This window comes from Pan troglodytes, chromosome 2 (assembly GCF_028858775.2).
Source record: "Pan troglodytes isolate AG18354 chromosome 2, NHGRI_mPanTro3-v2.0_pri, whole genome shotgun sequence".
In the NCBI taxonomy this organism is placed as follows: Eukaryota; Metazoa; Chordata; class Mammalia; order Primates; family Hominidae; genus Pan; species Pan troglodytes.
In genome coordinates this window covers 13325392-13345570 of record NC_086015.1, presented here as the reverse complement: position 1 = coordinate 13345570, position 20179 = coordinate 13325392, and the positions used below count along the sequence as shown (strand labels likewise).

The 20179-nt window shown below is 43.3% G+C and overlaps 1 protein-coding gene and 1 long non-coding RNA gene across 15 annotated transcripts in view; both read left to right on the top strand.

The window, feature by feature from the left end:
- SRGAP3 (SLIT-ROBO Rho GTPase activating protein 3) overlaps positions 1 to 20179 on the top strand; it is a 415313-nt gene that overhangs the window by 90165 nt on the left and 304969 nt on the right. The gene's annotated exons all lie outside the window — the stretch shown is intronic.
- Positions 13920 to 14722, top strand: LOC134809427 (uncharacterized). Its single transcript, XR_010155084.1, has 2 exons — positions 13920 to 14039; positions 14302 to 14722. It is a non-coding gene; the product is annotated as an uncharacterized LOC134809427 (long non-coding RNA).

Sequence of the window (20179 nt, the reverse complement as noted above, 5' to 3'; positions counted from 1 at the left end):
TATACCTAAAACCATAAAAACCCTAGAAGAAAACCTAGGCAATACCATTCAGGACATAGGCATGGGCAAGGACTTCATGACTAAAACACTAAAAGCAAGGGCAACAAAAGCCAAAATAGACAAATGGGATCTAATTAAACTGAAGAGCTGCTGCACAGCAAAAGAAACTACCATCAGAGTGAACAGGCAACCTACAGAATGGGAGAAAATTTTTGCAATCTACCCATCTGACAAAGGGCTAATATCCAGAGTCTACAAAGAACTTAAACAAATTTACAGAAAAAAATCAAACAACCCCATCAAAAAGTGGGCGAAGGATATGAACAGACACTTCTCAAAAGAAGACATTTATGCAGCCAAAAAACACATGAAAAAATGCTCATCATCACTGGTCATCAGAGAAATGCAGATCAAAACCACGATGAGATACCATCTCACGCCATTTGGAATGGAGATCATTAAAAAGTCAAGAAACAACAGATGATGGAGAGGATGTGGAGAAGAAATAGGAACACTTTTACATTGTTGGTGGGAGTGTAAATTAGTTCAACCATTGTGGAAGACGGTGTGGTGATTCCTCAAGGATCTAGAACTGGAAATACCATTTGACTTAGCAATCCCATTGCTGGGTATATACCCAAAGGATTATAAATCATGCCACTATAAAGACACATGCACACGTATGTTTATTGCGGCACTATTCACAATAGCAAAGACTTGGAACCAGCCCAAATATCTATCAATGATAGACTGGATTAAGGAAATGTGGCACATATACACCATGGAATACTATGCAGCCATAAAAACGGATGAGTTCATGTCCTTTGCAGGGACATGGATGAAACTGGAAACCATCATTCTCAGCAAACTCTCACAAGGACAGAAAACCAAACACTGCATGTTCTCACTTATAGGTGGGAATTGAACAATGAGAACACTTGGACACAGGGTGGGGAACATCACACACTGGGGCCTGTCGGGGGGTGGGAGACTGGGGGACGGATAGCATTAGGAGAAATATCTAATGTAAATGACAAGTTGATGGGTGCAGCAAACCAACATGGCACATGTATACCTATGTACCAAACCTGCACGTTGTGCACATGTACCCTAGAACTTAAAGTATAATAAAAAAATAAAAATAAAAAACAGCAACAAAAAAAATCTAAAAAAAAAGAAAAAAAAAAAAAGAGAGGACCTCCTGTGAGGGCTGTGGGTAGCTTCAGCCCCTCCCTGTTACACCGCAGCGTTCGCGTGGAGGTCACACTCTTCTTGAGCTGCCCTCACCAGTGACTGAGCACCAGGAGGACACTACAGTCCCGAAGCCTGAGGCTCTTCCTGCCCAATCCTTCCTCCCCTTCTCTCTTCTTTGGTGGCAGACCTGCAGCAGGGTCTGAGACTTTCTGGGCCTGCTCCTATTCCCTCACTCCTTTATCCTTCTTAGATGTTTCTTCCAATTAGTCTTTTGTATGTCTAATTTTGTCTTAGCGTCAGCTTCCTGGAAGGCCCAACCTGACATTTCTTTGTTCTCAGGACCCTGACATAATGGAGATGGAACAACCTCTGAAGGTTGTTGTGAGGATTAAATGAGGTATTGTTGAGAAAGGCTTAGCAGAAGGCCAGCACAGAGGAGGAGCTTAGTGATATTATTCCCCAGGTGAGCAGGTGGAGAATGGTATCTGTCAGATGTCAGTTTCATTAGCTGTTGCAACCCAGTGGACTGTCCCTGAATACCTGTCCCCTGGGAGTTTCTTCAGGAATAAGGGACTCAAAATTGGAAATGGGAAGCCCTGGGAAGATGCATCCCAGGCCCTCAGGGAGTGAGCATACGACCTCTGGAAGAAACTCCTGGTTTTGGGGAGGTCCTAGTGCGGAGGGGGAGAAGCCCAAATGGGAGGCTTTGAGCTTTATCCCTCACTGACAACAGCACTGGCCACTCGCTGTAGCTTGGAGGAGAGAGCCAAGGGCAGCAGAACATGGTGAACCTGGGCGTCAGAGTAAAATCCCAGCTCTGCCATTTACTACCTACCCACCAGGGCTGCTGTTAGATTTAAGATGCTAAAGATAGAATGCTGAGCACAGAGTGAATGTCTAAGACCTACTAGTTCCACTCCCTTCCCCGATACCATTTTCATTCTACCGTTCTTGTAACTACTCTGGGTTTGAGAATTATGGCAGGAGACTGTGCTAAGGAGCCAAAGTCTAATCTCTGGATTGCTGAGAATAAAAGGAAGGTCTGGGGAAAGAAAGGAGGGAGGGCAAGTGGGCATGAAGAAGAACAGAGCTTTCATTAGGCAAGTGTTTATGGGCAACCCCCACGTGCCAGGCTCTCTGCTGGGTGTTGGGTTATGCAGGTGATTAGGACACAGGCACTGTTCTTAAGGAGCTCAGGTGCTGAAGGGGAAGTTACTGTTGTGGACTAACTGGTCTGTAAGTCGTACATGGGGTCCCGTAGTACAGGCAGGCACAGAGCTTGGCAGCAGTGCGACCCTGGACAGAATTGTTTGTGAAACGTCTCCCCTTCCAGACCAAGTTATTATAGCTCTTGTGATTTTGTGTGGTGCCTAGATTTCCCCCTGTTGTACACTCAGTTCAGGAGTACTTACTCAAGTCTCACTCAAGGGCATGGGGACCCCAAACACCTTGTTCATGTGCACCCCAGGGCCCAGCACCCTGTAGGCAGATGTGTGTTGACTGAGTGGTCTTCAGTTTCCTTATTTTAAGATGAAGATAATGTTGATCTTAACAGGCTGTTTGTGGATTAAATGAAGTAATGTTTATCAAGTGTAAATCGCCTTCCAAATGTTATTATTGTAGACTTTTCAAATTGGTGCAGTCTCTTGTGGATTAAGCCAGTGACTTGAGCAGTCATTCTATACCTTCCTCATGGCTGTTTTGAAGATTAAATAAATTAATATAAATAAAGTGCTTAGAACAAGGCTTATCACATCACAAACACTCAAAAAGTGTTAGCAAATCAACAAGGATAAAATTTCAGCTATGCAAGATGATTACGTTCTAGAGCTCTCTATATAGGTATAGTATATAGTTAATACTGCTGTATTGTGTACTGGAAAATCAATTAAGAGGGTAGGTCTTATGTTAAGTGTTCTTTTTTTTTTTTTTTGAGATGGAGTCTCACTCTGTCGCCCAGGCTGGAGTGCAGTGGTGCGATCTCGGCTTGCTGCAACCTCCACCTCCAGGGTTCAAGCAATTCTCCTACTTCAGCCTCCTCAGTAGCTGGGACTACAGGCATGCGCCACCATGCCCAGCTAATTTTCGTATTTTTAGTAGAGATGGGGTTTTACCATGTTGGCCAGGCTGGTCTTGAACTCCTGGCCTCAAGTAATCTGCCTGCCTAGGCCTCCCAAAGTGCTGGGATTACAGACATGAGCCACCGCGCCTGGCACGTGTTCTTGCCACAATTAAAAACAAACAAACAAACGTAAAGGAAAAAATATAAGAAAAAATCGAGGCAATGTTACAGCTTATCAGAGTGCTCAGAACAAATGCTGTATAACTTCTAGAATTTATCATCTACATTGGTTTATAACCATTTACTATTTCAAAATAAAGTGGTGACAAAAGGTGGTGGTGGGAGATATTAGGTACTTTAAGTATTATCTTCGTTGCCATTCTTCGGTGTCATTTTACCCATTCGAATTCTGAGGTTCAGAGAACTGAAGCCCCTTGCTCGGATTGCAAGCTAAGTATGTGCAGAGCCTCCCCCTTGTACCCGGGAGACTGTTCCTAGTGGCTGTTCTGGGACATTCTCAGAGCGGTTCGCCAGGTGGCGCTCTTCCCCCGGGATAGGATCCGGCCAAGACCCACCCCGCGGCAGACGCTAGCCCTTCCTCACTACAAGAACCTGGCGTTCTACAGCCAGCAGGGGTTTTGAGCGTGTCTAAGCTCTCATTTTAGAGGGAGAGAAATAAAGCTCTGCGAGAGTATGTCCCTGGGCTCAGAGCCACCCACAGGCACCAGGTGGTGCTGAGGCGGAGTCCCAGTTTATCCAATGACGAATCCCATTTGCCTCTTACCTCCCTGCCGCATCCTGACCTAGCTCCCCACGCCCACCTGAGCCCCTTCCTTGCAGACACCATCTCATGCCTGGCTGCAGCTGGGCAGAGCGAAGTGCTTCTCTGCCGGGCTGTCGCAAAGCTCCACTGTCTAGGAGTAGAGCGAGTGTTTGGGAGCAGGGCAAGCGTTTAGGCAGGCTGGGGAGGGGTGAGGGGGATACCCAGGGACGCACCCTCCCGTTTCTCATTCTTCTCTAGCTGCAGTCAGAAGCAGTGTATGCACTGCTAAGGCCAGGGCCCCTGGAGTCAAACTGCCTTCGCGGAAACCCTTGGCCTCCCCTTACCCAGCAGTGGGCCCTGGGGGCTCACTAAGTTTCCCATCTCTAAAATGGGAATAGTAATACTTACCTCATTGGGTCACCGTGGGGACTCAGTGAACATACATAAGGCACTGAGGACGGTTGTAAGCACATGATAAGCACAATAAAAATGTTAGCTCTCGGCAAGACGACTCACCAGCACCCTACCTGGATAGAGGAGTTTAGGTGAGAATTTCAGGATGATTCATCATACTCCTCGCCTATTCACTCACCCCACAATATCCTTTCAGAGTAACAACTGCTGTTTATTTGCAGTTAGGCCAGGCAGTATGCGAAACCTGTGATTTCCATGATCTCAGTTAATCCGCAGATCAACCCTGTGAAGTAGGTACTATTATTGTTCCTCTCTCATGGTTGAGGCTTACACAAGATTAAGTCATTTATCCCAGGTCACGCAGTTAATGACAGAAGGGCATCCCACGCTCATTCCTGTCTGGTGCCAAAGATGAAGCTTTTTACTACTACTCAATATTCTACCTCCTCTTGAAGCCAGTTAAAAACAACAAACACAGCCCCCCAACAAACACAGGCTCCCAGAGGAGCCACAGGCATCAGCCGTGCTCACTGTAATTCTACAGGACCCACCCCTTACAGAAACCATGGTCTGTAGAGTGAGATTTCTTTCCGCTCTTACGTGGCACAAAAGAGCGAATTTTACAGATGTCTCCCTGCTCCCCTGCAAAGTGCTTTGACTGACACAGAGGCCTCTACAGATTAAAGCTAAGTTAGCCATGGAGCCTTTAAGGGCCACCTTCCCCTCTTCCTGTTTCTTCTGAACCTCAAGGCCACCCATCTGGGCAGGCGGGGGACCTGCATCTCAGGCATGTGCGTTAACTTAACTTCTGGGCCATCCCGGATGTAATGCAAGGGCTCAGTGACTCAGGCCAGCCTATCTGGGATTTGTCCTCTCTTGGCATGTGAGAGTCTGTGCAGCATTGACATCTTTTGGCCATGAATGAAACAACAGGAACCAACCTACAAATGCAGAATCCCAGAAAGTCAGGGCCGGAAGAGGCTGTAGGAAGTTAAAAAACGAAACTTCACCAAGGGAAGGGTCTTGATGAGGATCACATTGAGAGGAAGGAAGGTGACCAGATTTAAGCCCTTTTTTTAACTTCCATACCTTCCTGGTACCCTCTGCTCCCAGAGGTGCTGAGCTGGGAGGGGTGGGAGTGGGCAGCCAGGTTGCTAAGCTTGTGCATTCAGTCAGGTGTCTCTTTCTTCCCCTCCCCAGCGTGTGATTATCCTCTAAAACAAGACTTCTCAACCTCAGCATAGCCCAGACATTTAGGGTTGGATCGTTCCTTGTCGTGGCAGCGGTCCTGTGCATTGTCTGATGCTGAGCACAATATTTGTCCACTACCCACCACCCACTAGTTTCCAGTAACACTTCCTTCTCCCACTCTGTTGCATGACAACCAAAAATGTCTTCAAACATCATCAAATATCTCCTGGGGGACAAAATTTCTCCCCTCTCTCCCTTCTGTTGAGAACCACTACTCCAAAAGCAGACTCCTTCCTCCTTCCCTTCCTGGAACACATCTTAAGAGCTTGGTATATGCCATGCTTTGCTGGCTCATGAATCAAGCCCTGGCTCTGTCCTTAAACAATTCAGAGTCTAGCTGAGGAGACAAGGCCCACACAGGTGGCAAAGATGGGAAGCCTCTCCACAGAGACAAAGGCGAGGTGCCCAAAGGAGCACAGGGGCAGATGCCTCACTGTCTGGGGAGATGTGAGGAAGCGTCACAGAAGGACAGATGGCAATTTCTCAGGCAGGCAAGGTGGGTAAAGGACATTCCAGGCAGAAGAAATGGAATGTACAAAGGTAAAGAGTTGTGAAGTGTGAAGTTTTGGGGAAAAATATTTTAGTATGACTGTACTCCAGAGTGCACATGAGGAGAGATTAAGGAAAGGGGCTGGAGAGTCAGGCAGCACAAGTTGATGATAGTGTTGTTGGTGGTGGTGATAATGGTGGTGATGGTGATGATGGTGATGATGTTGGGGGTAGTGGTGATGACGATGATGATGGTGGTGGTGATGATGATGGTGGTGGTGGTGGTGGTGGTGGTGATGGTGGTGGTGGTGGTGGTGATGGTGATGGTGGTGGTGGTGGTGGTGGTGGTGATGATGGTGGAGGTGGTGGTGATGGTGGTGGTGATGATGGTGGTGATGGTGGTGGTGGTGGTGATGATGGTGGTGGTGGTGATGATGGTGGAGGTGGTGGTGATGGTGATGGTGGTGGTGATGATGGTGGAGGTGGTGGTGGTGGTGGTGATGATGGTGGTGGTGGTGATGGTGATGGTGGTGGTGGTGATGATGGTGGTGGTGGTGGTGATGATGGTGGTGGTGGTGATGGTGGAGGTGGTGGAGGTGGTGATGGTGGTGATGATGTTGGTAATGATGATGATGGTAGTGGTGGTGATGATGGTGGTGGTGGTGATGGTAGTGATGATGGTAATGATGATGATGGTAGTGGTGGTGATGGTGGTTGTGGTGGTGGTGGTGATAATAATGGTGGAGGTGGTGGTGGTAGTGATGATGGTGGTTATGATGATGATGGTGGCAGTAGTGATGATGGTGGTGGTGGTGATGAAGATGATGATGGTAGTGGTGGTGATGAAGATGATGGTGGTGGTGATGATGAAGATGATGATGGTGGTGGTGATGAAGATGGTGGTGGTGGTGATGAAGATGATGGTGGCAGTAGTGATGATGGTGGTGGTGGTGATGATGAAGATGATGGTGGTGGTGGTGACGATGGTGGCTAACACATATAGAGCACTTAGCATATGCCAGACATTGTTCCAAGTATTTCTCATACATTATCTCTTAATTTTCACGGCAATCCTTTGAGGAAGGTGCTATCATTACCTCAGTTTACATATGGGAAAAATGTTGCAGAGAGATGAAGTAACATGCCAAAGTCACACAGCTTGTGAAGATTCCTTGTGAGCCCTGAGAAATTTGGCTATGGAGAGCTAAGGGTGTTTGTTTGTTTTTGAGATAGAATCTCACTGTGTCGCCCAGGCTAGAGTGCACTGGTGTGATGTCGGCTCACCGCAACCTCCGCCTCCCAGGTTCAATCTCCTGCCTCAGCCTCCTGAGTAGCAGGGATTACAGGTGTGTGCCACCATGCCTGGCTAATTTTTGTATTTTTAGTGGAGATGGGGTTTCACCATGTTGGCCAGGCTGGTCTCGAACTCCTAAGCTCAGATAATCCACCTGCCTCAGCCTCCCAAAGTGCTGGATTACAGGCGTGAGCCACCTCACCTGGCCGAGCCAAGGATTTTAAGTAGAGCAGCGACATGATCAGTGTTTCAGTTATTTTTAGCAGTATGATAAACCACCAAAAACGTGCTTGCCTACCACCAGCGTTTTATGATAGCTCATGATTCTGTGGGTTGGCTGGGGCTCAGCTGGATTGTTCTCCCACTAGTCTGGCTTTTGCAGTGGCAGTAACATGGTGGCTGGGGATGCTAGTTGGGGCTGGATGTCTACTATCTTGAAGTTTCTTTTCTTTTCTTTTCTTTTTTTTTTTTGAGACGGAGTCTCGCTTTGCCACCAGGCTGGAGTGCAGTGGCGCGATCTTGGCTCACTGCAGTCTCCGCCTCTCGAGTTCAAGCAATTCTCCTGCCTCAGATTCCCATGTAGCTGGGACTACAGGCATGCACCAGCATGCCCAGCTAATTTTTTGTATTTTAGTAGAGACAGGGTTTCACTGTGTTGGCCAGGATGATCTTGATCTCCTGACCTCGTGATCCATCTGGCTCGGCCTCCCAAAGTGCTGGGATTACAGGTGTGAGCCACCATGCCCGGCCATCTATTTTCTTTTTTTATTTTTTTGAGATGGAGTCTCACTCTGTCACCCAGGCTGGAGTGCAGTGGCATGATCTCAGCTTACTGCAACTTCTGCCTCCCTGGTTCAAGCGATTCTCCCACTTCAGCCTCCTGAGTAGCCAGGATTACAGGTACCCACCACCACGCCCGGCTAATTTTTCTATTTTTAGTAGAGACGGGGTTTCACCATGTTGGCCAGGCTGGTCTCAAACTCCTGGCCTCAAGTGATCTGCCTGCCTCGGCCTCCCAAAATGCTGAGATTACAGGCATGAGCCATGCCACCTGGCCTTAATGTTTTTTCATGTGGCTGCTATTTCTCTCTCTATCTAAATCCTTCTAGGTCTTTCCCTGTGACCACACTCTCCAGCAGAGTAGCCCGTCCTTGGCGGCTCAAGCTGCCAGGCCTTCTTAATGCCTAAACCTGAAAGTCCCAGGACATCATTTCCTCTGCATTGTACTGGTCAAATGGTCACAAGCATAGCCCAGATTTATGGAGAGGGTACATAGGATCCATTTCTGGTGGAAGGAGGGGCATGTGCATACAGGGAGGGGTGGAATTGTTTGGCCATCTTTGGATACTAGCTATCACAGCCAGATTTTTATAGGGAAGAATGTTCTGGCAGCATTACGTAGGGTGTTTTGAAGAGAGCAAGACTAAAGACATGATGATGAATTATGAAGTCATGGATAATTCTAGTTGAGTTAGTCAGCTAGCTTCTCTTTTTCCTTCTGTTACTGTGGAAAGACCAGAGTAATTATGTTTTAGTAGTAATAATAATAAAACAATAATCCTACTAACCTACATTTCTTGAGCACATACTGTGTGCCAAGCACTATGGTAAGTACATTTCTCCACAATTTAATACAATTATCTCACGAGATATATATATTCCTATTTTATCTTTCAGAAAACTGAGGTCAAGTGTATTAGTGTGCTAAGGCTGCCATAACTGTAAGTACTACTGACTAGGTGGTGTAAGCAACAGACATTAATTTTCTCACAATTCTGGATGCTAAAAGTCCAAGATCAAAGTGTCAGCAGGGTTGGTGTCTTCTGAGGCTTATCTCCTTGGCGTGTAGGTGGCCTTCTTATTCCTTGGTCTTCACATAGTCTTCCTTCAATGCACATCTATGTCCTAATTTTCATACTCTTTCTCTCTTTTTTTTTTTTTTTGAGACAGAGTCTCACTCTGTTGCCCAGGCTAGAGTGCAGTAGTGCCATCTTGGCTCACTGCAACCTCTGCCTCCTGGGTTCTAGCGATTCTCATGCCTCAGCCTCCTGAGTAGCTGGGACTACAGGCACACGCCACAATGCCCAGCTAATTTTTGTATTTTTAGTAGAGATGGGGTTTCACCATGTTGGCCAGGCTGGTCTCGAACTCCTGACCTCAAGTGATCCATCTGCCTCGGGCTCCCAAAGTGCTGGGATTATAGGCGTGGGTCACTGTGCCTGGCCCTAATTTTCTCTTTTTTTTAAGGAAACAGGTCATGTTGGATTAGGGTCCACCTGAATGACCTTATTTTAATTATCTTGTTAAAGACCCTGTCTCCAAATTTAGTCACATTCTGAGGTACTAGGAGTTAGGATTTCAACATGTGCATTTTGGAGACACACAATTCAGCCTATAATATTATGTAATTAGTTTATCCTCATGTAGATAATAGGTGGGAAGTCAGACTTTAACCCAAATTGCCTGACTTCAAGCTCCTGCTATTAACTACCCTGTATATTATTCTTACCCACAGGTGTCTTTAGTTTTTGCCCCAAGCAGGAAAATAGCAAGGTGGAGGAGGACACTGGGCCTGCATAGCTTTGTATTTAGGACGTAGCTCTTTCTAACCTGAGGAACAGGGCTTGGATTCCAGTTATGTGTTCTGTGTCTGTTAACCCGTAACTCAATCATAATGATCTTTTTGGAAGGACAGTGAAAGGCAGCAGGGATTTGCTTGAACCCAGGAGTTCAAGACCACCCTGGGAAACATAGTGAGACCTTGTTTCTACAAAAAATAAAGAAATTAGCTGGGTGCGGTGGTGCACACCTGTAGTCCCAGCTACCTCGGAGGCTGAGGTAGGAGGATCACTTGAGTCTGGGAGGTTGAGTCTGCAGTAAGCTGTGATTGCACCACTGTACGCTAGCCTGGGTGACAGAGCAAGACCCTGTCTCAAAAAACAAAAACAAAAACAAAACTAAAGGTGGTAGAGGTGGCATATCCTGATGGATATGGTTCCATAATAGGGGATGATAATAATCACTAATACTTCAGGGATGTGTGCTGTGTGCTAGGCACAATGTTAAGTGCTTTGCACATGTTATTCTCACAATAAATCTATTTGGTAGTATTATGTTTCCTATTTTACATATGGGGAAACTGAGGCAGGGTGGTGAGTTAACCTGCCCAAATTCATTCTGCTGATAAGAAGTGGCAGAGCCAAGCTGAGCACTCAGGCAATCTGAATCCAGAACCTGTACTCTTAACTATTATGCTTCCACACTGCCTCTGGGGACCCAGTGAAGAATGAATATGTACCATTTCTACAAAAAGAATCTAAGTCAGAGAAGATTCATTAGGCTTCCCTTACTCTGCCAAGATGGCTACCATTCCTCCATCTGTTTTCCATCTTCTAGAAATGAATGGGATAAATGGCCAATAAGCACATGAAAAGATGTTCAACATTACTAATCCCTAGGGAAATGCAAACTGAAGACACAGTGAGACACCACCAACATCCATTAGGATGACTATTATCAAAAACAGAAAACAATAAGCATTGGCCTGTGTGTGGAGAAACTGGAACCCTTGCGCATTGCTATTGGGGATGTAAAATGGTACAGCCATTATGGAAAACAGTATGATTGTTCCTCAAAAAATTAGATATAAAATCACCACATGATCCAGTAATTTGACTTCTGGGTATGTACACAAAAGAACTGAAAGTATGAACTTGAACAAATATTTAAATACTAGTGTTCATAGCAGCATTCTTTGCAATAACCGAAAAGTGGAAACAGCACCAGACGTCCATCAGTGGATGAATGGATAAAGAAAATGTGCTCTAAGTATACAATGAATATTATTCAGCCTCAAAAGGAAGGAATTCTGATAAATACAGCAAGTTGGATGAACCTTGAAGACATGATGTTAATTGAAATAAGCCAGGTACAAAAGGGTATATGTATATGATTCCTCTTACATGAAGTGTCTAGATTAGTCAAATACATAGAGAAAGTGGAATAGAGGTTACCAGAGGCTGGGGAAGAGGAGAATGGGGAGTTCGTGTTTAATGGGTACAGAGTTTCAGTTTGGGATGATGAAAATCTCCATTCTGGAGATGGATGGTAGTGATAGTTGCACAATGATATGAATATACTTAATGTCATTGAACTGTACACTTAAAAATGGTTAAAATGGTAAAATTTATGTTATGTGTATTTTACCACGATAGAAAAAAAGAGCTAAAAAATGGAAATCTCTTGCCCATTGTGACATTATTTTCCATTTTCCTTGTCTGTATGTCTTTTTATGCCTTTGCTGTCATTTTAGTGGGCTCTCAGGATGAAGAAATAAATGTGTGTGGTTAATCCACCAATCACAACGAATTCCCCTGAAATGTATTTTGCATGCCTGCTACCTGGATGGCACGATGCTAGAGTGTAGAGATATGGTAGATTTTCATGTTGAGGAGAGAAAGAAAAACAGCAGGCACAACACTTCTTCAAAACTTCCATGCTGTAAAACAGTTTTGGTTCTGAGGTCACTAAAGAATGAAGAGAATAGATTTGCAGCAATATTTAATATATTTGCTGTCATCTTGTACTACAGTCCTAAGTTGCCGTAGCAACAGACCAGAGCAGAAACTTCATTAGAGGAAGAGCTCCTTGGATTTTAACCCTGTTATTCAATCAGGCATGAGTGATGGGGAAGGCCGTCAGATGGCACCCATAAGATCTTTTACTTTGATAAGCTGTATAATTAGCTAAATCTAATAAGCCTTTGTAACAAGTAAAACAACAACCCCAAACCTCACTTTTTGCATCTTTTCCAGAGTCAACAAGTAGCCAAAAGATTTCCTAGGAGTTTCCTTCGTGGAACTATTCAAAGCAATGCTAGCAATAATATTGGAGCATCCCATTCATCAACGAAGGGCAGGAAGGAACACTAACAGATTGATGATAGATAATAGCTTATTTTATTGGCATTTGGCATTTGGAAGAAGATGCCTGGCATAAGCAGGTCATCAAATAAAGAAATTACTGTGTAATAGTCAAGTCTGTGTCACAGGTGGGGGGAGCTGTTTCTTTGGAGAGGAGAAGGATGCCCTCCCAAACACACACACACACACACACACACACACACACACACACACACACACACGAAAGCTTCAATAGCAATTTCAATGCAACATGCAGTGAGTTCATATTGCTAAGGGAATTTAGAATAAAATGTGGTCCGAATCAAGCAGGTGTGGGTGGTGGTCATTCCCACCAAGGATGGCTTGCAAGAATTGGTGTTTTTTGTTTGTTTGTTTGTTTGTTTTTTTAATTTTATTTTAAGTTCCAGGATACATGTGCAGGTTTGCTACATAGGTAAATGTGTGTCATGGGAGTTTGTTTTATGGTTATTTCATCACTCAAATATTAAGCCTAGTACCTATTAGTTATTTTTCCTGATCCTCTCCCTCCTCCCACCCTCCACCCTCTGATAGGCCCTAGTGTGTGCTGTTTCCCTCTATGTGACCATGTGTTCTCATCATTTAGCTCCCACTTGTAAGTGAGAACATGCAGTATTTGGTTTTTTGTTTCTGCACTAGTTTGCTAAGGATAATGGCCTCCAGCTCCATCCATGTCCCTGCAAAGGACATGATCTCATTCTTTTTTTGGCTGCATAGTATTCTATGGTGTGTATGGATCTCATTCTTTTTTATGGCTGCATAGTATTCCATGGTGTATACCACATTTTCTTTACCCAGTCTATCATTGATGGGCATTTACATTGATTCCATGTCTTTGCTATTGGAATAATGCTGCAACAAATGTATGTGTGCATGTGTATTTATAAAAGAATGATTTATATTCCTTTGGGTATATAACCGGTAATGGGATTGTTGGGTTGAATGGTATTTCTTTCTTTAGGTCTTTGAGGAATTGAATTGCTACACTGTCTTCTACAATGGTTGGGCTAATTTACATTCCCACCAACAGTGTGTGTTTCTTTTTCTCCATAACCTCTCCAGCATCTGTTATTTTTTGAATTTTTAATAGTAGCCATTCTGACTGATGTGAGATGATATCTCATTGTGGTTTTGATTTGCATTTCTCTAATGATCAATGCTGCTGAGATTTTTTTTCGTATGTTTGTTGGCTGCATGTATGTCTTCTTTTGAGAAGTGTCTGTTCATGTCCTTTGCCCACTTTTTAATGGGGTTGTTTGTTTTTTCTTGTAAATTTGTTAAGTTCCTTATAGATGCTGGATATTAAACCTTTGTCGGATGCATGGTTTGCAAAAATTTTCTTCCATTCTTTAAGTCTGTTTACTCTGTTGATAGTTTCTTTTGTTGTGCAGAAGGTCTTTAGTTTAATTAGATCAGGACAGGAGTTTTAAGCACAGTTTTGGAAAAAGAGTCACGTATTCTCGAGGAAGACAGATATTTCTGAGTCATTAAGATCTTACCATCAGTCCACATCCTCAGTTTGTCCGTTTGTGATTAAGTTGTACTCATTTCAAACATTTCCCCTTTACCAGCCTTCCAGGAGGCACCAGTCAGAGCAATCAAATGGAATCATCTCCTGGTGAAGTTACCCAGGCAAGTGGATATTTTCAGGTCTCTTTACCAACCCTGGAAAGGCCATTGTTTTGTTGACTCATTTTCCTCCCACAAAGGGTAACTTTGGAATTTAACTCTCCTATTTACAATACGGGTCTGTTTTACTGCAAATATTCTTTTATTGTGTTGCTCTCCCCTGGATGCAATTGTGATATAGTCAAACATATATTTGAAATCAGCAGTGGGTGGGTTTTTTTTTTCATTTTCTTTTTTCTTTCTTTCTTTCTTTTTTTTTTTTCAGCTGCTAAATCTAAAGCCCTGAGCAAGGTACTGTACAGTTTACAAAGAAGAGTCAGATGCAGCCCCATTGTGCTCTTAAGGGACAACAATAGAAGAAATGACAGAAGACAATCAGAGATGATTAATGACCAGATGAATGATATATACCAGGTGGTCCCAACCTGAGCTCCCAGGCTCCCAAGGGTCTTAGAGAGCAGTAATGGGGGGAGAAGGAAGGGGTGCTTATGAGCTATTTTCAGTACTTCAAAAAGACTAATCCAAAGAGCTCATATTTGCTAGATATTAGATGCACAGGCTAATTAAAAGAAAACATCAGGTTTCTTTGCTCGAGGCTAGAAACACCAGTTACCCCATGCTGACTGGAAGATCTGATTGGCAGTTACCGTTGTCTTTGATTAATAAAACATGAGAAAATGAATTAATTATTACTTGATAAATGTCTTTTATTTGATAGACAAAAAACATTTCAAAGCATGGGATTTGTGAAATGAGAATAATAAAATGTTTGCTTTGAGTGGAAAGAATAGGAATCAATGAGATGGACAATAAGTGACTATTTTGGAAGTGTAAGGTGGATAGAGAAGGCAGAGAAGGCTTCATGGAGGGCAGAAAAGGAAGGACTCACCCAAGCAGGGTTTTGAACGATGTATAGGATTGATCTATGCAGTGGTTCTCAACGTGTGGTCTCAATCAACAGCGTCAGCCCCATCTGGGAACTTGTTAGAAATACAAACTCTTGGGCTTTGCCTACTGAGTCAGAAACTCAAAGGATGAGGCCCAGCCATCTGTGTTCTAACGGGCCCTCTGGGGGATTCTGATGCACGCTACAGTTTGAGAACCAAAGATCTATGTCATTGTTTCTCAAAGTTTGAGATGCGAATGCAACAGTAGGTGATTCCAAGAGGTATCTGTTCAGCCTAAAAACAAAACAGAATCTCTACCAAGAAAGTTATTTCCTTTTCCAATCTCTTATGCCTTCTGTTAACATCATGGGAAAACACTCAGTTTGATCCTAGTAGGGCTTTAATGAGAAACAGCCACATCTCTTTTTCTTTTGGACAAAGAGAAGAGGCTCTATTTAGTTTCTGGGCTTTGGCTGGCAATAGAACTTAAGTTGAGTGTGATAATTTGGCTCATTCTGTCTTACATTTATTTTTACAGTTGCCTTCTTTTTTTTGGCAAGTGAAACTAATTTTCCATTTGCTGAAAGGGTATAAACTATTTTTTATGAAAATTTTATTTATATAAAAATCTGATTCGATTTAAAGAAGAAAGGTAAATAGTAGTGCCAGAGGTATGTAGAAATGGAAAACATAATAAAGACACTGAGTGAATGAAATTTGTGAAATATATTTAAGACAACAAATGTGTGCGTGTGTGTGTGTATGTGTGTGTGGTGTTGATGCATGAATGGATGCATTTGTATTTGTCCTTGCTTATTGATTGTTTTTTGGGAGAATAGACCATAGATATATACACCATTGCAGCAAATACAAGAGCAAGGAAAAAAGTATCCAAATAAAATGTATTCCAGGCTACAACCTGTGACCCGTTGGTGGAAGCAGTGCTCAGTATAACGAAATCCTGTACAGCAAAGGGACTCACATGGTACTTTGTGCCAGTTGTGCCAGGATTTTGTGATACCTTATCTCCTTAAATACAGGGCTGCTGAGATGTAATGAGAGTGGGAACACAGGTTTTGTAATCTCTTCAGGAAAATAAGAAAACCCTTGTGGAATAGGTGACAATTCGCAGTATGCTTTCACCATACCATGTTCATTGAGATGCTTTTCATCACTTTACTTTGAGTCAGAAAGTGCCGAGATGAATTGATCATGTATACACATCAATGTGAGCCTGCATGCTACAGGAAGGAGTTATTCAGGGGGGAATTTTATTGCACTCCTTTTCCTGTTAATATTTTATGTATAGGTAAAGTGTGATTAAAAAGAATATAAAGGGCATTCTCCAAGGCAATGCCTTTCTTTTTTGACCTCAGCACATAAAACACATTTTATAGCTTAGCCCAGAACACACGCACACACACACACCATCACCACTACCACCACAACAAAAGTTTTGTGAAATAATACACATCCTTATAGCAAGATATATACTCTGAGAGTTTTCATTCTATTTTAGCTCATTAAAAATGATTTCCCATCTTGCTAGTGGTCTCATTAGCAGTTAGGAAAGCATTGCTCTGACTCACGGCTCTGGGAGTTTAGTGTGCATAAGGTTTACTTGCAAGCTTGTTAAAATTGTGGGTCTTGAGAATTCCCCCCTTCTAACACTCCCTCCCTAGGGATACTGATTCAGTAGGTTTGGGGTATAGCTTGGATCTGCAAGTTTTGATAAGTGAGTTAGAGGATTCTGAAGAGGGTAGAGCTTGGACCACACTTTGAGAAACACTACTTGAAAGGAAACAATAATATAAAAAACTTTATGAACCTTGTGATCTGAATTTGGAAGTCCCTCCATTACCTACTGGATAAGGTTCGAATGTCAAATGACATTTAGGGCCCCTCATTGCCTAGTCCCTACTGAGCTTTTCAGGTGCATCTCCAGCTCCAATCTTGCTGTCCCCCCACACACCTGTCCTATATAACCAAACAACATCAGACCATTCATCATTTACATAGCGCATACTTTGATGTGGACTTTCATTTCTTGCAGTATGGCAGAAAAGATACCTTGACTTATCCTCCTGTTGTAAACAACTAAAAATTCTGGATAACATTTAAAACCATTAAAAATATGTTCGTGAGCTAGCAAGTTATGAAGAAATACTCAGAGGCCAAAAATGAAGAAAGGTAAGCAGGGCCCCAAACTGGCTTGTGTTTGCTTCATAGACACTTGCTGAACTGGGTGATGGTGGTTTTTTTTTTAAGACCGAGTCTTGCTCTGTCGCCCAGGCTGGAGTGCAGTGGCACAATCTCAGCTCGCTGCAACCCCTGCCTCCTGAGTTCAAGCGATTCTCCTGTCTCAGCCTCCTGAGTAGCTGGGACTACAGTTGTTTACCATGACGCCCGGCTAATTTTTGTATTTTTAGTAGAGACAGGGTTTCTTCACCATGTTGGCCAGGCTGGTCTCAAACTCCTTACCTCAAGTGATCTGCCTGCCTCAGCCTCCCGAAGTGCTGGTATTACAGGCATGAGCCACCATTCCCAGCCTGAACTGGGTGAGTTTTGAGCTTTGGTTTTTTTCATTGTCTCAGTTACAGGAGACAGAAGATGAAGCCCAGAACCTGTCCAAGGTAAGGGTCTAATAGGACCCTTCCCATAAAGTTATGTCCTTAAATAGCCAAGTGTAATGGTAATTTAGTGTGAGGGTGATTTGGAAATAAATCTGTCACCTAAAGGATAAAAACAATTGTCTGTCTTGAACATCGGGGCTGGTTGTAGGGCCCCCCCAAAAAAAATCTCTGAGAATTTGTAACTACAAGTAAACTGTTACGAGGATCTATAACATGAATTCACACAACCAAAGTGATGTTAGACTAGTAGTGTTCTTAAGATGCCTAGCAGAAGCAAATGCATATCCCATAGAAGAACTTGTCTTTTCCCAGATCTCAAGGAATTCATTTTGATGAAGTTTTAAGAGATTTCAATTCATGGTGAAAAATTACAGGGAAGCAAGGCAACAAGTATTGAGCCAGCAGAAACAACAGATAGCAGAATCAGATCCATGGAGACTGCAGATGGTATAATTATCAGTCACAGAATATAAAAGAAGTATTCGAATATGTTAAAAGAAATCAGAAATAAAATTGTGAATAAAGAATTAAACTAGGTAAACTAGGCCAGGCATGCTGGCTCACGCCTGTAATCCCAGCGCTTTGGGAGGCTGAGGTGGGTGGATCACTTGAGGTCAGGGGTTCTAGACTACCATGATCAACGTGGTAAAACCCCATCTCTATTAAAAAATACAAAAAATTAGCCAGGCTTGATGGCGCATGCCTGTAGTCCCGGCTACTTGGGAGGCTGAGGCAGGAGAATCGCTTGAATCCAGGAGGTGGAGGTTGCAGTTAGCCAAGATTACGCCACTGAACTCCACCTTGGGTGACAGAGCGAGACTCCATCTGAAAAAAAGAAAGAATTAAACTGGAAAAATGACAATGTGTGGCCAGGCATAGTGGCTCATATCTGTAATCCCAGCACTTTGGGAGGCTGAGGTAAGAGAATCACTTGAGCCCAGGAGTTCAAGACCAGCCTGGGCAACATAGTGGGATCCCTGTCTCTACAAAAAATTTAAAAAATTAGCTGGGTGTGGTGACATGCACTATAGTCCCAACTACTTGGGAGGCTGAGGCAGGAGGATTACTTGAGCCCAGGAGTTGGAGGCTGCAGTAAGCTCTGATCACACACTGTACTCCAGCCTGGGTGACAGAGTGAGACCTTGTCTTAAAAAAAAAAAAGACAAAGTGAATTTTATAAAAATAACTTCTACAAATGAAAAATTATAGATTCCACAGTTAATTAGACAAGTTGAGAAGAGAATTAGTAACCTAGGGGAGAGTTCTGGAACAATATCTAGAGCTCTGGAAGATAGAATGAAACAAGGCTGGGTGTGGTGGCTCACGCCTGCAATCCCAGCACTTTGGGAGGCTGAGGTGGGCAGATCATCTGAGATCAGGAGTTTGAGACTAGACTGGCTAACATGGTGAAACCCGTCTCTACTAAAAATATGAAAATTAGCCAGGTGTGGTGGTGTGTGCCTGTAATCCTAGCTACTTGGGAGGCTGAGGCAGGATAATCACTTGAACCTGGGAGGCAGAGGTTGCAGTGAGCCGAGACTGCGCTATTGCACTCCAGTCTAGGCAACAAGAAGTGAAACTCTGTCTCCAAAAAAAAAAAAAAAAACAAAAAAAAACAAAGATAGAATGAAACAATTAAATATTGCTTTATTGAATATTGAAATGTATAATTAGTATTCCATAAGAAGAGGAGACAAAGGATGTGGAGATAATATTTGAACAGGTAGTGGTTAAGAATTTTTCAGTACTGGTGAAAGATACCTGTCCATACATTCAGGAAGCCCAGTAAATCTCAAGTAAGATAGATTAAAAAAAAAATTCACACCTACATACATCACAAATGAAACTTCAGAACATCAAGACGAAGAAAAGATCTTAAAGCAATCAGAGTGAAAGACAGATGACCTTTAAAGAACGATGATTATTCTGACAGTTGTCTTCTCAATGGCAATAATACAAACCACTAACGTGTCTTAAAAAATTAAAATTTTCATGTATTTAGGGGGTACAAGTGCAGGTTTCTTGCATATATGTATTGTATAATGTTGAAGTCTGGGCTTTTAGTGTGCCCATCACTCGAATAGTGAACATCGTACCCAATACACAGTTTTTCAACGCTTACTGCACCTCACCCTCCCGCCTTTTATAGGCTCCACTGCCTATTATTTCACTCTGTGAGTTCATGTGTGGCCATTGTTTAGCTCCCACTTCTAAGTGAGAACATGGGAGAAACCACTAAAATATCTTACATATGCTAAGGGAAAAGCACTGTGAATGTAGGATTATATATGCAACAAAAATATTATTCACCAGGAAGTGGAAAAACATTTTCAGGCAAAATCTGAGAGAACTCGTCACCAGTAGACTCTTTCCAAGGGAAATTCTAAAGAATATACTTTAAGCAGAAGGAGGACTAAAATGCAAGAAGAAATGAGGATCAAGAGTGTTAATGTGCTGGGGTGTGGGGGTTCACGCCTGTCATCCCAGCAGTTCATGAGGGTGAGGTGGGTGGATCGCTTGAGCCAAGGTGTTCAAGACCAGCCTGGGCAACATGGTGAAACCCTGTCTCTACTAAAACTACAAAAATTAGCCAGGCATGGTGGCACCTGCCTGTAGTCCCAAC